General features: G+C 36.2%; 2 long non-coding RNA genes across 2 annotated transcripts; one reads left to right on the forward strand and one right to left on the reverse strand.

Annotated features, from left to right (window-relative positions):
* The first annotated feature begins 1929 nt into the window (after nt 1-1929).
* On the forward strand, nt 1930-17140 carry LOC148908832 (uncharacterized). The gene is made up of 3 exons (XR_016120657.1): nt 1930-2130; nt 15605-16570; nt 16806-17140. It is a non-coding gene; the product is annotated as an uncharacterized LOC148908832 (long non-coding RNA).
* Nucleotides 5726-7433, reverse strand: LOC148908833 (uncharacterized). The gene is made up of 2 exons (XR_016120789.1): nt 7390-7433; nt 5726-7298 (listed from the first exon to the last, which is right to left on the reverse strand). It is a non-coding gene; the product is annotated as an uncharacterized LOC148908833 (long non-coding RNA).
* Nucleotides 17141-17471: the final 331 nt, after the last annotated feature.

The following is a 17471-nucleotide window of genomic DNA, read 5'->3' on the forward strand; positions in this document are numbered from 1 at the left end:
AGCTCTGTGGGATTCGCATGTCTGTTGGCAACCTTTATCCTTCGTCGTGCCCGGAAAAACAGAAGTTCAGAAGTATATATTATGAAAGTGAAACTCGGTTGTGTTGTCTGTAATCCAAACTTGCTCATCATTGCTACTGGTTGCTCTACGGTTATACCATAGATGTACACTTTGTACACTAACAAGAGTAAATAAACTCCCGTTGATTGCAGTTCCAGTGTTCCAAACAAAGCGAACTGTTACTAAATCCCACTGAAATCATTCCCTGGTCAGCTTTTTGTCATACTCACTGGTTTTGTAAATCCAAAAAATGTATCTATATTTATGGCTTACCAGCTCATTTTGTGTGGTTTTAGTTGTAGAATGTAATTCTCTTGCTTGTGCTTTCGTTTTGACACCGCTTGAATCATTCACTTCGAATAAAGCGCCGCGTCTTCAAGGCCACGAAAGACAGCTTTGCAGCGACAAGAAGGGAGATGTTAAAAGGCAGACATTGGTAGCACTCAAAAGCTCAGAGCATCACAAATCATGCATTCATGCCTGGATCTCTCGGTTTTGAAATGAAACGTTCCTCATGAAACAACAATCCAGCGAATAGATCAGCTTTTCATTTGTCGGTCTGTGACACCGGGTTGGGATTTCTATTCAACCCATGCGCTCCGCTTTGCATGTCCTTTGACGCCGCATCGCGGGTCCAATCCATTTAGTCGCTCAGATCGAAACCATAAAGCAAATCAAAGCTTTTCGATGGAAAATCCCAAGCAACGGCACGCCCACACTTATTCAATTTCGATTTCAAATTTCCTAACGGCGTTGATGAAGAGGAGAAATCACGAACAACAGCGCCTGGGTTTGATTGAGAAGGATTTGTCGTACCTCGAAGCTTTTCTCTTAGACTTACCGCCACATGTTTCTTTGTCCACCCAATGGCGCATGCGCAAATACATATCATTCCAATGCGCATGCGTGCATTCCTTTGCAGAGACAAAATCGGTGTTCGTTTTTGTTAAAGTTTGCGAACTTTCTCAAAGTTGTGAAGTTTTTTAACAAAACTCGACGAAAGTTTACAAAATTGACTTTCCTCGGAAAAAGCCTTCGATAATTAATTGTCTGTCGCAGAAAGGAACTTCAATGAAGATTTAAGTACAAGAATACAAATAATTTGTTATTTTCGAAAAGGTGAAATATTCGAAACTTTTAATTTAACAAAATTATTAAAATTTCCTTTACAAAAATGTTGTTTTTAGTAAATTTAATGTAAACAAAAAAAATTTAAGCAACAAAGAAATTGAACTAGCTTAAAAAACCATGCATTTTTCTTAGTTGTGTTGTTATTCAGTTTCCTAATTCGAAGTTGGTTTTTGACTTATTTCGTATTCCGCCAACGCACCGCTTATATGTCAAGGTCTTGATGAAAGCTGTCACGCTGACGTAATAACTATGAATGCGTGACAATCTAGCTTCGCCAAATTACCATCTTGTTGACATGATTTCCAGCTTAGCGATATTTTTAAAGCGACTCGAAATAATACCGCTGTTTCATAAGTTTCTAATAAAATTTCAAGCCAAAATATAGGGAGTCTTTCAGGAATAAAATCTTACATTTTCTTTCATTTTCGAATCTTACATTTTAGAAAGCATTTTTTTTCACTGTCGAAAGATAAAGGATTCATTGATTAAAATGTTTTTGCTTTTGGGAATATTTTTCGTGTTTTTCATTGTCGTAAGGTCGTAAGGTTTAGCGCTTTAATAACTATCGTAACCACTTACAAATAACTGAAATTCACTTTCTCTGTTCAACAAAAGATTACCTTATTATGTCATTAGGAATTGACCAGTTAAATGACAGGAAAAGAATTATTTCTTCTTCATCATTCATTCTTTCCTCGTGACGCAAACTGATCTGCATATTTTCGGTCACGTCTTAGGGTACGCATGCGCAAAGTATATCCTCACCTCCGACTGGTCTGTGTATTATTTCAGTCTAAGGGTGATTTTCTTTCTCAAGGCTGTAAAGTAAGCTAGTTGATTCCCTAACGAACATTTTATTCATCTTGATGAGGTTATTGTAAAGGTTGTTGGTTTTCCATGGACCTTGGACCGGCGAGAAATGGGTACCACCTGATTGAGGTAGGACTTTGAACTCTACTAAAAAAAGTTATTCGTTGAGTGACTGCAAATAGCCCGAATGTTAGGAATAGCCAGTATGTAAAAAAAAGCCGATTATTATCTTTAGCTGTCTAGCTAGGAAGAAATATTCCATCATAGGGGAATTGATATCGTTTCGGTTGACCAAAATAGAAAGCTAGTGATGCACCATTGATACACTTTCATTGGATAACAGATTTACTCCGACAGTACAGCTGAATGGTAGGGTAGCATTGAAAAATATCCGGAGCTATTCTTTATTGCTTGAGCGAAAGCTAGTAACAGAAAGAGAATAGAATCCGCCATAAAGAGACTGGCGAAGTGTTATAATATTGTTAGTGGCAATTTCTTTTTTTTTTTAATATTTAATTTTAGCTTCGGTAAATATTGCAAAACACCTATTGTTAGTCTTAGAAGAACATCCTCCATTTGTAGACGTTAAGACGTAGAAAAACTTAGCGAAGTTATTTTCGCGAAAATTTTGAAATCAAAATGCAGGGAAAAGCACACAAAATCTTTTCTTGGCTAGTTCACTGGGGTCTAATGTTGTCCCCAGGAATAGTTTTCATTATAAATTAATTGGAAAAAACATATTCATCTCATGGGTTTATCTGTGAGAGCTGATTGGCTCTAGAAATGACGGCCTGTCACAGTTTTTTTGTTCACTAAGGGCCAAGGTTTTGTAAAGGTTGGCATGGACATATCGTAGCAGTTCCATTCGATGCGATTGACGGGGCTTAGAATAACAGCCAATGACAAAACGAGGATTTGCCAACCAATTCTAATTATTTATCCAATCTTTTATCACAATATTGTATTGTAGGTAACTTCAACCGAGGAAAAATACACCTGTAAATGATCAAAAATGAAATACAAAAATACTCACAACCTCTACCTTTTCTCTTCCCAGACTTTTCCATATTTTAGGGCATATACTGCTATTTCTATCTCCATCGAAAGAGACCTGTCTTTTAGCCAAATTTCTCGAGAATATCGAAGAAAATACAATAATAACAAATGCATTTTATTCGGGTAAGCTTTAAAATTATGCAAAAAAGTGGTGTTTACATTTTAAGGTTGCTTTCTGCTGGGTATTTTTTCTGGGACCACAGATAGTCCAAACGCCTAAAATTTCGCCTCGTACCTTAAGCTTAGAACCTGTATACTTAACAAGAAAAATTTTGAAGCATAAACTATAAGATTTAGAGAAAAAGAACGGAAAAGAGTAAAAGATAAAGAAATTAAGCGCCTGTTTTGATACGTTATAGAGAATTGTAAGATGACATGAAAGTGTTTGAAATTTTGAACTTACATCTCAGTATTTTCCACTCATTGGCTTGAGTTAGAAGCCCTTTTTCTCAAAATACGACATCGTAAAGTTATTTGAAAAGGTGAATATGGATAAAGAGTACAATTTATAGTTTCCGTAACGCTCTTTTGAGCAAGAAAGACTCACGGAGGAAAGGAATGAAATCAAGATTAAAGTGAAGATGCCTTCAGCGACATAACCTTGGAAAATTTATACCAATAATAAAATAATAAGGCCAAGGTATTCTTACAAGAATTGTGAATATTGAAGATTAAAAGGTGATTAACAACTCCGTTACCGTTACAGGTCGTATATGGGTGCATTTGAGGTTTATTTCTGTTTATTTTTTTGAGCATTTTTCTTTATTTTTAGTACGCATGTCGACTGATCCATGGCAAAACTGCCTTGTTCAGCAAAAAAGTAATTTTCATAGAGAACAGCTCAGTGGTGAAGTATTTTTGATTGTACACTGTGGTTACGAAGTGTATAAGGAGTGCTTGTAAATCGAAGCTTTTTCGGGATTGCAGCTGGAAATTTCTGTTTTTTTTTGCCCTTCTTGCGAATGTGTAAGACATTTCCGAGTCTTTCTCAGGAAGGCAAATAATGGATAAAAGTTCTCAGCGTCTCGCAAGCCTTTGCTCACCAGAAAACTAATATTAAATGGTAGAATGATCCAAGTGCTTTTGCAGTGCTGCACAGTGCTAAACAATCAATAACGTAATATAGACTTTTGGAAAGGTTTTATCCAGGTTTTTGGCTCGTAACTTTCGCTGAAGGAGTTGCAATTTTGGCCGCCATGAACATGGATTTGGAATCGGGTTGCGGCAAGACAATCATAGGACAAAAATGATGTTTTTGTGTGCTTCTCAAAACAAACTCCACAAACTATATCAGTTTTTCAAGAGAATAATAGACGAAGGTTTCGCGGAAGCGTTTATATTTTATGGAGGAAAAAACATTGATGTTGGCGATAGTGGATGCAAATCAAAACGAGCACTTCGGATTGACGCATCTATTTTCAACTTGTATTTCTGCACGAATTTTTCAAATGAAAAGTTTATACGAAGACGTTGTATACTAAAATTGCTATACTGCTGTGATGTGTTGGGAACTATATATCCTTCGTGTTATCTCGAACTTGTAAAACTTTATAATCAAATAAACGATTGTTCTACAAGTATAAGGGGTGAACAGCAAAGCGATGCAATTGCAACTGAGTGAAAAACCCATGTCATGTTGTTACTTGCAAGTGCCGTTTACTTGTGTGCGTTGAGGTGCTCGGCCAGAGAGGAGATTTCTGCGGTTGCAGCCGTACATATACGATTTTAACCATCTTATACTCTAAGTTAATGATTGCTTCTTGAGACAGTCGAACTTAACTGGAAGTGAAATCTTGGAACTGAGACGGCTAGCGCGACTTACATCGACGACTCGAAGTCGAAGCTAAATACTTTTTTCATGACCAAATGAGGTCCTCGATGTCATTGAGTGGAAAGACTACGTACTTCGGTCGTATATTTGTACTTTGGGTTTAGAAATGCAGAAAAAACATATTGCATCCATAAACACGAGTCTCTTATAGTGCTTAGCATCACAATTTTTAGTATTTGGACCTCATGACCCCAACTTCATTCCATCTTTATCATCTTAAAAATGTTCACTTCTGGAACAAAGGGAAACATGTCGGAATTAACACAGTTAACACCATCCTACGAAATTCCTAACTGCTTTAAGAAAACGTTTGTAGAAGTAGCCAGATTTTTTCATAGTATATATTTTCGTGTTTCTTTTGGCGGAAAAATGGTTTAATTTTGACTTCTCTGTTGTTTATCCAAATCGAATCAAGAGAAAACCATGTAAGACAGAGGTGATCGTGCATGATCCGTGAACACAACACTGATCACTTGTGTTGGCTCGAGCTTCCTTTCTACATCTTGTTTTGCTATCATTTCAAGTTCATTTTGTCTTTTCTTTTTCAATAAATCGTACAAAGCGACATTTTTTCGAAATTTAAAATGATATAGAACCCAATTTCCTCAGAATTTTAGAGGATATTTTTTGCGTTTCACGAATGACAAGCGATGAAAATTTCAAATGAAACGCATTTTAAAATTTGGATCTTCCTGCGATCAAGATGGCAGCTTTCCGGAATGTAACCTTACATACACGAAACATTTTCCACTCAATCGATAGACTATTTTAGGTTATTTTAAATCAGTGTGTGTAAAGATAAATCTTTGTTATCAAGATATACAAATTTTGTTTGGCTTGGATGGTAAGTACCTTTTATTTAGCGTTTCTTCTCAACTTAGTACTATATAGATATTTCTTCTCTTACTTCTTACTATATATTACATCTTTACTGAAACTATTTACAGTTTGTCTTAAAAATAAACTCCTACGCAGCAAGTTTTGGTGGAAATGTCCGTTTACTAGTCCTGAGCTTCCGGGGAAGGCAGGCTGGTGTAGAAATCTAAAACTTAAGAGGAAGCATGAGCTTGAAAGCTCCTGTTGTTCAACTCCAAAAAACGATGGCCGAATTGTTTGTGCCCTAAATCGTGGGTCTCCAACCAGCCTGTGGGAACTTCACTGGGTTAACCCCAAAGTTGAGAGACTTTTTGAAATATTTTTCTTGATTTAAGGTTTAGGAAAAAGCGATTTTTTTGGAGAAATGTCTTCATCAGAGCTAAGCAAGAATCGGTTCCAGCTCAATAATAGAGCTCAAACGATTATTGTCATTTTTGTTCCTGTCATATATTTTTCGATTTGTTTTGCTAAGCAGGGGCCTGTAAAATGCACAGATATGCTCCTTTATCCTTCTTTTTTCCCATAACGATGAGTTTTTTAAGCTTTTTGTACAGCAAAAAATATAGCAAACAATTAAAATAACCAATAAAATTTCAAAATACGAAATAAAAATATAAAAGGTGATGTAAGGTGATCACTTATGTTCGTTTTTCTGTTTCGACTCTTCTTCTTCTTCTTTTTCATCGCTTTTTTATGATATTTTTACCTTTTGTCCATGTTTTCGTCATAAATAAAATGTAATAAAAGCAAAAGTAAATTGCCCTTTGATTCCTCGCATTTAAGCAATGCTCCTTTCTTGCGTTGCAAACGCAAAGAAGGGTACACGAAGTGCGTGTGATGTATATAAGGGAGTTGACCGGTTTGGATGGTGTTGCCACCAAACCACGATGGTTTATTATTGTTATTTTGCCTGCAAGCCATCCTTGTTGCACTATACCACTAGATTAGTAGGCAAGTCGGTTGTTAGTACGCTGGAGAACGACAGATATGCACTTCTAGCATCACTGGCCATGATAAAACTAAGCTCTTGTGTCGCCGTATATATGTTCGTTAGCGGTTGATGAATGTTCTTTGGTAAAAATGACAACCTTTTCTCAAATGGCCAACCGTAATGCTACGAATAGCGCGATAACACAAACTGCTTTGATATTGAAGCTTACTTCTTCTTTCTGTCTGTTCTTTTGGTATGCTAACTCGAGTTTATCTCCTATTTGAGCAAGTTGTGCAGCAACATGTGAAACGACGAACGAGTCGTTGTTGTGGTCCCCGTTAGTATGAGAGCTTGAAGCTGAAATTCCCCGCTCGTCGGGCGACTTTGGTCTGCACATTTCGGTTTTTAAGTCTCTGTAAAGATCGTTAGAAGACTTGAAAATATTCCTGATGCCTGAGCTCAGTAGAAATTTCAAAATTGTTGTATTTGTGGCCCGTGGACAACACGGCAAGACAACGCGTTTTTCAGTCCTTTGCCACGTGCTTTCGATGTCTCTCTGATTACACTGCAAGTCTTTCTTGCACGAATCGATGCGTATTGTACCTAAAAAAGAAAAACGTATACTTTAGAAAAGAAAAACCAGCATAAAATACCTCAAGAAAGCGAAATCTAATATTTTTTGTGTCTTACTAACCTAGTAAGCGTAAAAGTACTTATACTTCGACTCTATACTCGACTCTGTTTTTGTTTTCAACGATGCTAGGTATTTTATTGCGCGCGCTTACGTAATTATTAATCTACCCGTTCTGATTGGAGAGTTGAACGCGCCTGAGATCCTGTGTGGTGTAAAGCTAACAAAACACACGAAGCTCGCACGAAACACACACTTAATCCTTAAGTGTAATACATTTTTACGAGGCAGTAATTTTGTAGATTTATTTTGTGAACCAAAAGTTTTAGACTCAAAAACCCTACGCCCAGGAAATTTCCCCAGTAGTTGACGTAAGGGGGTTCCCCCTAACGTGATAACTAAGCCTCATCAGAAGCGGAAAGCCACGATATGTATATCGTGAATCCTTTCATCTAAATTACACCTAAGTAGAAACACCTTAAAAAAACGAACCCTCACGACTCATCACGGAACGTATATTAGCGTGCAAAACTCAAGTTGAAATGTCTTTTGTTAAAGCTTTTGTAAGACTTTTAAGTGACACTTCTTGCTTGGACGAGGATGGACTAGGTGAATCACGCTTTTTAAGTTCGTCGAAGATATAATCTTTATAGTAATAAGAGTAATTTTTACCTAGCTTAGTTATTGGTTCGTGACCGAGGTGGACACAACAAAACGAAGGTGTAGAAACGCAAACTTTACTTTCTCGAGAGATGCTTTTGAAACGCGAAGGTGTTAACACCAAAGGAACCCCAAAGAGGTCGAGGGGGAGGTGTACTTGATTCATGCGTGCTCGGCTTCAGCGCATGGGTAGAGGAAACATTTTCTTTTTGAACCTTTAGGATCGTTTTTTTTTTTCCTGCTACGAAATCATAGAGAATCATTTCTTTACTGAGGACAACAAAAGCTTGCCATAGGATTTTCAAACAAGATGGAAACACACGACTTGAAAAATGACTTATTGAATATTCCATGTGCTTTCGCGATATCCACGTGTAATACCACGAGAACGCGTATCGATCGTGATCGGTAATCTGCTAGAGTCAGGCCCCCAAAAATCAGGTGATTCGACGTCACTAGAAAGAAACCAGCTTTCACTCTGGGCTGTAGCTTTTTTATTATAAAATTCTCTTCAAGTTTCGTACGTGAGCCGATGTTTTATGCTCAAGCAAGACCAATACAGTGTCTAGTTTTTCTCAGCTATTTCCCTACTGACACTTTGGTGTGTAAGCCTAAATTTTTCTTTATATATCCCAAACCTTTTGAGGTCCTTGCCGCCAAAACAGCGGTAAACAATTGAGCAAATATCAATGTCTAAATGTACGTGATCTGCAGTCCTTGAAGACATACAATATTTCTTTTATTTGACAAAAGAAAAAAATGTTAAGTCTGTTTGAGATTCCGCGCTGCCTCGGCGTGGTTCGGCGAGTTTGTTCAAAGCGCGCGGTTTGCAATCAGAAACCCATTTCGTCATCACCATGCTGTACAGAAAAAAATATTTATAACTATGTCTTTGTTTTAACATTTTGATATTCGATCATCGTCATTACAAACAGCATCCGCATTCTTGTCTAGAGGCGAAGTTTGAGCGGAATCAAGCCTACCTTATAAAAAGAAGACATTAATTTGGAGTAAATTAAAATGAAAAAAAAAAGCTCGCGCGATCTCGTTTGGAATTTTCCAAGATTTGCGAGACGTGATGAAGTCAAAAGCGAAAACGAGGTCCGCGCAAATCGACCTTAATCAAAGTATTGATATCAAGGTCGATGGTCACGTACATTTTGAAGCTCATTTTAATATTGATCGGATCGTGTTTATTGGAATACGCGTGTCTATTGTCCTGTAAAGTGGGCCGTACATTGGTACGCGTCAAAGTCAATTGTTACTTTGAATCAAAGTGCACTGAAAGCGCGTGTAAAGTCTAGTGGTCTGAGCTTCTAACTTGTGTCGACCAATTGTAATTGCTTGTAGTTTAAGTACGTTTTTTAAGAACAACCTCGCGTAGCCGAGTCGAAGGGGAGCAATTATTCAACGTTCTGTTTCGTGATGGACTCAGGTCTAGCCTCGCCGTGGGCTTCATTATCCGATATAACAAAAGATACTCTAATAGGAACCCTACATCGCACTAAACAAGCACTAGCGACCCTGATATTATCGCCATCAACGCAGTTACTTCAACGCAAACACAAACACCTTCCACCAAAATGTTTACCTTTGGGCCTACATGTAACTCCTAATTCCCAGATTATTATAGGATGGGTTTTGTTTCCTTCTTGACATTGTATACCTTGCGTTTGACGGGTTCTGGACGTGTCCTTGGGATAGAGCTGACATTGACCTTGAGAGATAAATAGCCAATATCATTACCCAGAAATCCCCAGTCGCTCGCCACAGGGAGCCCACAGGTCTCACGAAATCCTTAAGATCACGTGACACGAATTGCGTACATACACACGGATTCGGCTTGGACGAAGAGAAATTGCTTCTAATCACGTACGCATTGACGTTGGTGTTTTGAACTTAAAATAAAGGCAAATCCGTGTCATGAATCAACTGTTACTTTAATATCTGCTATCAAGGATGTTTTTTTTCGAACAGTCGTCGATTCTTTGATCTTCTTTGCTTCCTGCTTTGCCGGACTATGATCTTCATGATCTTCAAAGTACATAATTAACTAAAATGATCATGGACGAGTCGTCCAAGTGACAACAACCGACGTGTTTCCTTCAAAAGCATTTTCCAATTTCTATCTATTCGAACTTTTGAAGCTAATGTAAGTCATGCGTGTCTAGAGCCATTTTGAAAGCCGTACGCGATGCGCGTGGCCAATATATATATTTCACTCGCCTAGTTATAATGATCATGTTTAACACTCCAAGCATTTGCTAAATTAAATATTATGTATAAAAACCGGAACGAAAAAATTCCCTGATATTTAGTACATTTATTCTGGATCTAGAATTAGAATGAGAATCTCGACCTCTATTGATCGACCACCTCTGTAAAGCGCCCACGTTTCTTAAGCTATCAAAAGATTTGAATTCTCAAAGCCAATGTTACAAACATTGCTGTTCATACATATACCACGACATATGTCTGTGTGCACGTGCACAAAGGACATTGGTGAGATTACATTGTGATGTTAGATCTACGCATATTCCCAAACACTGAAAGATTTAAGAACTGTTTTATGAATAGACTTATTTATGATTATAATTTAGCAGTATAATTATATTATTTCTTGTAAGTTTTATCGTATATTTTCCCCTTTTATAATTTCTCATGTAAATACGATATGTATTTTATCTATGTAATAAAGACTGTTATCATTATTATTATCATTATTATTATTTTTTTATTATCATTATTATTATTATTATTGTTATTATTATTATTATTGTTATTGTTATTATTATTATGATTATTATCATTATTATTATTATTATTATTATTATTATTATCATCTTACTATTTAGTAGCAAGTCATCTGCCCTCCTCAGGCAATAATATAGAATACTTGGAACACATCTAATAACCAATCATTATTATTTGCTCAATCGTGCACGTCCTAGACATGTTATTCTATATTGCGGCTTTGGTTATCCCAATTCATGACAGAGCAGATCCGTTACTATGACAACATCTAGGAACACGAAAATAAAACGTTTACGGGTCACATGCTTAAACATGCATGACGTCATGAAATGACGTAACTAACAGGAAAAAAAGTAAACACTTGAAAGTCTTCGTTAAAATTAAAGTACTCGCTAGCAATCTATTAAAATTTAAAATGTTTTTTTTAATTCTTGGCCGACTCATTAAACTCAAGAAAAGACAGATGAAAAATCTATCAACAAAACTCTTAGGAAAAATAACCTCACTAGATGCACGTGCTTTTGACAAGCTTATCGTCATGACAACGCAAAACGTTGATTGACACGCATCGAAACGTGAATTTGAGGTCTTACTCTCAAATGGTTTCTTTTATAGATATTTTTTAATTTTTTGTTTTCGTCTTTATATTTCGAATACCTTTTATTTCTAATTCATCGCGACGGGCTTCAATTTCAAGAGCTGTTATTTATTTGAACTTTATTTACATCAGGTTTAATGGACTCCGGTTCTAGAATCATCCACGGTTCAAGCAAATCCTCTTCATTTATTATTCATTGCACACGCATTAATTTATCGCCATGTTTCTGATTGGATAATATCTTTCTAACCTGGGCACGAATCTTCACATGCTTGCTACTCGTGTTTACAAAGTATGATTATTTCAACTTTGTAAGTTGTCTTTGGCACCAGTTTCACCGAAATTCCTCAATACTTTTATATGAACTATGATTCAGTGTGCTATTTATACCATATTCAATTTCTTTTTAACTCTCGTATTCGATATAGTAAGTGGTCATAAACTTGAATTGTTTTGGTTGATCTTCGAACGTCGCTCGTTTTATTTATTGGTAGTTTATGTTTTTTTATATATTTATTTGAAGCTGGTCGGGCATTCAAGCAGTCATTCAAAGCGATGTTTAGTCTAGGTTTTAAGATTGTTTGCGCACAATAACACATCTTCTTTCATCAGTTGAACAGGTTTTGTCGCAACTTAATAAAACATATTTACTAACGTCGCCGGTTTTCTTAATCCCTGTTGCTAAGGCAGAAACCATTTACTTCAGTAAATGAATCGAATGTATAAATTGAATCGACTACACGAAGCTAAGAATATTAGCACAGGAAGAGTAGATTATTGACGCTGCATAAAAAGGATTAAATACTATGTCCAAGAGGAACTGCACGAAAAAAAAGGTAATTTGATCCAAAAAATCAAAAGTATGACAGAATACGAGACTTAGAAAGGAATTACAAGAGCTTTTGTTAGGTTCAGTTAGAGTTTCTTAGGTCTTTCCCTTGATTTGAGGGTTTTTCTCCAGATTCCCTGGTTTTCCTTTTTACGCAAAAGCTGAAGCCAAGTTTCTAAGTTAGCCATGCCCTGACTTTGGTCAGTTCAGTGGGTGTTTCAGACCGGTTCGATCTGTGAGTCACCCTCGCACTAACTTAGACCAGCCCAGAGGTTGTGTCAGAGTTTTGAAAAATAATTGAAATAGAAATTGACAAGAATAACAAAAAAGGACCGTCCAGTTATGTGGATACTAACATGGCTGGATATTTGAGGGAACGACTATAAGGGTTCGGTATATTTAGACCCAGCCACCCCCTTCCTTAAAAACGCTTTATTCAGTAACTGACTAGGTAACTTAACTAACCGATAATTAGTACCTAATAGCAAGATTCAAATGGCAATTGCTAGAATAGGTCAAGGTCAACTGACCGATTTGGATTTTGTTTTTGTTTTAAGCAACACTGGGATGATGTAGCCTTCTCGCCTTTTTGACAATTTTTGTTTTGTTTTGGCAAGTAAAATTTTCTAATTCATATTGACTACTAAGAAATAATATTGTAGTAACTTTTTTTGTAACAATATATTTTTGTCCCGTTCTTTAAATGCATATATATGTGGAACTGTATAACTCAAGTGAAAACTTTAAGTTATCTAGCGATAAGTCTATAAAAAAGAAAAAATCTAGTCCTGTTTGAATCCCCCCTCCCCCATCTCCACCCCAGGGTCTTAGATCCACTCTTGATATTGAATGACTGCATCAATGATTCATTATCCATGCTGTATTTGTCTAGTTGATCAGTACGACTTGTAAAAATGGATTTTATATGTACTCAATTAGACTCGTGAAAAGCTTTTAAATTGAATTTGATAGCGACCAAAAGACTAAAGTATCGTTTTCAGTTCTTTTCTTTAAATTAAAAACCACGATAGCAATGGTCTTTCAACATGACATCAAGTCACTATAAAAAAACCTGTGAATAAATCATTTGGTATCATAATTTCATACAATGATTGTGTATTTCAACTATCATGTATTTACTTCGTGAAGATCGATACATCACTAGAAATAGAAACAATGATAACGTAGCGCCCTAAGTTCTTACCTATTCAGGACACTATCCAGATTTTAAAAATATTTCTTTATAGATAAAGATTGCTTTGAAGTGTGATATTTCTGAGCCCACGTCGTTAACGATCGCTCTGTCAGCAATATTTTTCCGGAATAAAAATGATTTATTTCTACTTTTCTTTCTGCTTTTTTGATTGTTTGACTCGTCGTTGCTAAGCAACGGGCTGAGCAACGGAAATGAAGTAATATTCTATTTTTAGCAACAGTCCGAGTCGGTGCCCATTCTTTTATTACGTTTCCTTGTCTTTGGGAGTTCCGCACAAACAAACCATTATATATCCGGATAAGGTTTTTGATGTTTGAAGACTATATCAAGAGATAAAATAGACTGATATTTTTCCCCTGTGATTATCATGATGTGACAACAAGAATAATTATCATTGATAAATTTCAAAATTGATAAATTTCAAAATTGATTAATTTCAAAATTGATTAATTTCAAAATTGATTAATTTCAAAATTGATTAATTGAAATTTGTTATGTGATTTTGTTTAATTATGGAATTAAGATGGAATATTGGGAAACTAGTTGATTAGGTTCTTGGTTTTAACCTGAACTTTAACCCACAATTTTCCTGGAATTTCCTGTCCAGGAATTGATGGGGTGCAAGCATTTTCAAAAAAAGCAAAAAAGTTAAAAGACAAAAGCATGACGGGGGGGGGGGGGGGGGGGGGGGTAGGGTTGGGAGATGATGAGCGAAAGAACAAGATGTAGACAAGACTAGACTAGTGAGTTCATATCTCACAGAATATGCTATTTATGAAGGCAGTTTTCTAGCCTACCGTGTAAAGAAATTTCAAGCCCAGCCTTCATCAGGGGCTTATATTTAATTACGTAATCGGCAAGGCTTGACTATTAACATGAAAGTTAAGCGACCTATTTCTTTATTTTTTTCCCTTGTCCATATCCCCAAACGCCCGTTCAATCATTAATCAAGTTCTGCAACTAAGCAGAACTGCAAGATTAATCAATATGTTTTGTCTCCAATTGATAGAATTTCGTTAGGTTTTCAATTATTAGGCGAGGCAAGATAAATCTTCTGTATGCGTCTTCTTTACTGTCCGCACCATGAAGAAGAAATATCTTGAGGCAAAATTCTGGTGCTTTTTGGGTGAGAAAACTTAAGTTTTTCTTAAACAAAACAGATTTTTTCTCATCACGATAGCACTGACCCCTCCCCTCCCCCCAAAGGAAACAATAAATGAGTCATACGACTTAGGATACACCAGAATTCCCTTTTTTGGAAAAAAATGCAATTCAATTATTTTTTCTATGACTCATGCATTTCTGCTGACTCATGTATTTCAGTTGCAGCACATTAATAGGAAAAAATTGTATTTGGCATAGGACAATTAAACTCCATTCCGGATTAAATGAAATAAAATAAGTAAATTGAACACCGTGTAATAGAAAGAGGTATACTTAACTGATCTTTCAGATGTTTGATCGAGCTTCGTTGGAGCAAACCTTAATGAAGATTGAAGAGGGATAGCTTATATACATGTTTAAGGAGATAAATAGCCAATAGGAAAATAGCAATTAGGAATTTTTTAAATTTTTAAATAGATTTTTTCATTCCGAAATGGAAATGATTTAAGTAAAAAACGACCTTACGAAAGGGAAATGACTGGATGGGGAATGCTTAAGGAATTAATATTCCAGGAGATCAATAGCCAATTGGAAAAGGGTTTGCAATTAGTTTTTTGGGGGGATTTAAGATTTTCTATTTAGAAATAGTATCGATTTAATTTACGACCTTGAAAAAAAAAAAACAAACCTCTAGTAACAATAATCCCTTACCATGCGTCGTTCGAATAAATCAGTGAGGATTCTGTCCTTCCTTTTTCTTTACTTTCACAAGATAATCTTTTCGAATTCCTTGAGTTTTAGAGTACCGCAATCATTAGTGACATGCAATTTATCTCTTGCTGATTAGATAACCTTATTAGGAGAATATCAAAAATGAATAAACAGAAACGATAGAAACTCTCTCTTCTGACGGTAATTTTCATTAAGAAAATACGAATTTGACCAATAAAATACCGTATGTCATGATATTAATGAGCCGGTGTCGAAAGGTTGAAAAAAACACCTAGATTGTCAAAGATAATTGTCCTAGAATGATGTTATATATACAGATAGTGCTTTTATAATTATTTACATGATTTTTAAAGCTGAATGAATATTTTTATGAATGTTTTTTCAGGAGCTGCAGCGTGAAAGAGCGTGGGTGGACCTGGTCTAGAAAACTCATGAAAGCCTTCAGTGATGAAGAGACATTTCGTAATAAAGTACTTCTGAACCTTACCATTATTCAACACCAAGGTTTGCAAGAAAGGATCAGAAATAAAGTAAAAGACTAAATTCCTACCTTAGAACAAATGTAGTGGATCAACTATTGAGACTCTACTCTTCATGCATTGCCGGCCTCATCGAAGATGTCCACAATTTTGGATAACTAACAAGAGGACTTAGAGTGAGATCTTTGAGGACTTTGAGCAAATCTAACAATTTTGCGTAACAAAAACAAAACAAACAAACAAAAAAAGAGAATAAAGTTCGAAACGATTGGAAATCATCGTTCGAGATCAGTTGAAGACTTTAACCTCTCATTTAAATAATTGCAGTATAAACCTTCAAGATCTGATTTGGGTAAATTTGGCGGAAGAACCTTGAATTTTAAATTTTGAATCAAAAAAAAGTTTATCTGTTTTGACAGTTAAAGACGTTTGGGGTATTATTTTGTCTAATTATAATATTCTGAACGGAAGTCCACGCGCGTAAATGGACTTAGCTCACATGATACGTTTTGCGCGGGAAAAACGCGCACGCGCGCGTGGAATTTCTGCGGTCGACTTTTAGCGGGAAAACGCTGCGGGAGGAAAGGTTATGTTTATAGTTCCGGTACCTAAGAGGAATAATAAAGAAAAGCTTATATGTCATCTCCAAAACAGGGATTTGGGTTGATCTGTTCTATTTTCAGACGTGAACTAAAGACAGCATTTAAACATCGCTTGTTCTGGATCTTGTCCAACGAAGCTCAATGATGAGTTTGCAACTTGAATTTTCGCATTTGCTGTTGAAATCGATATGCATGCAAAATGCGCCTGTGACGTAAGGAATCCTCCTGCAGAGACAGATTCCTGAGGAAAGCAATTGTTTACTCCAGGAGGTAATCACTATTCTATTACTGGATCGCGGCAGGGGATAGTTTTCAAATTTCCAACTTAATATAAATTGTCACCAGGTGCACGGCACAAAAATAATGCGCCACATTCGAATGGAGAAACCAGACAAGGTGTGCATGCAAATCACTAACACAGACATTATTTAAAATAATATCAAATGTGACCTAACGAGCTTTCATGGTTCATGTAAGTCGCTCAATAATTTTTCCTCTGTTCCAGATTTGAGAGGCATTCGGAATGGACTCGCAGCTGGGGGTATATTGGCACCTCTTGTTTTATGTTACTAGACCCGGAGGCTTGTGAACTCTAGCTTCAAAGAAACTTCTGTGTGAGAAGCGAATATTTTTGTTGAATGCTTTTGATCTTTGCTAGTGGTTAGCATTTTTTGGGGTAATTTGTTTTGGGGGAAGTAGAACATTTTTCTCGGCCGATAATGAAGTTTTTGGAAAACGTTTAGATAGCAATCCGTGTGAGGTTTTACTTCGACAATAAAGTGGAGTAAATAGCGTATTTGTTTTACAAGCAATTAATAAAAATATAAACAAAACAAGAAAGCATGATTTAAGCAATTATTATTCGAAAAAGGACCACTAGCGTTTCTCATATTGATAATTCAGCACAACTGAGCGATCAAATAACAAGCTTAAGTGATAACACAAATAACTAAAAAGAAAAAAAATCAAGGGAGAAAAGTAAATGGAGTCTAACGAAGTGCCATGGTACTCTTCTCAGTAGGAGGTGATTTCCCCACAGAATTTCGAAAAGGAACAAAATCCACCCGAGCGGTAGCTCCACAAAGGACAGTAAAATGATTATTTCATCACATTATGACTAAATCTATTGGACCTACTTAAGCGATCCTATTAAGAAATTGGACCAAAATGA

Source organism: Actinia tenebrosa, unplaced genomic scaffold, assembly GCF_029948245.1.
Source record: "Actinia tenebrosa isolate PJP-AT-01 unplaced genomic scaffold, QUT_ActTen_1.0 PGA_scaffold3__52_contigs__length_22856419, whole genome shotgun sequence".
In the NCBI taxonomy this organism is placed as follows: domain Eukaryota; kingdom Metazoa; phylum Cnidaria; class Anthozoa; order Actiniaria; family Actiniidae; genus Actinia; species Actinia tenebrosa.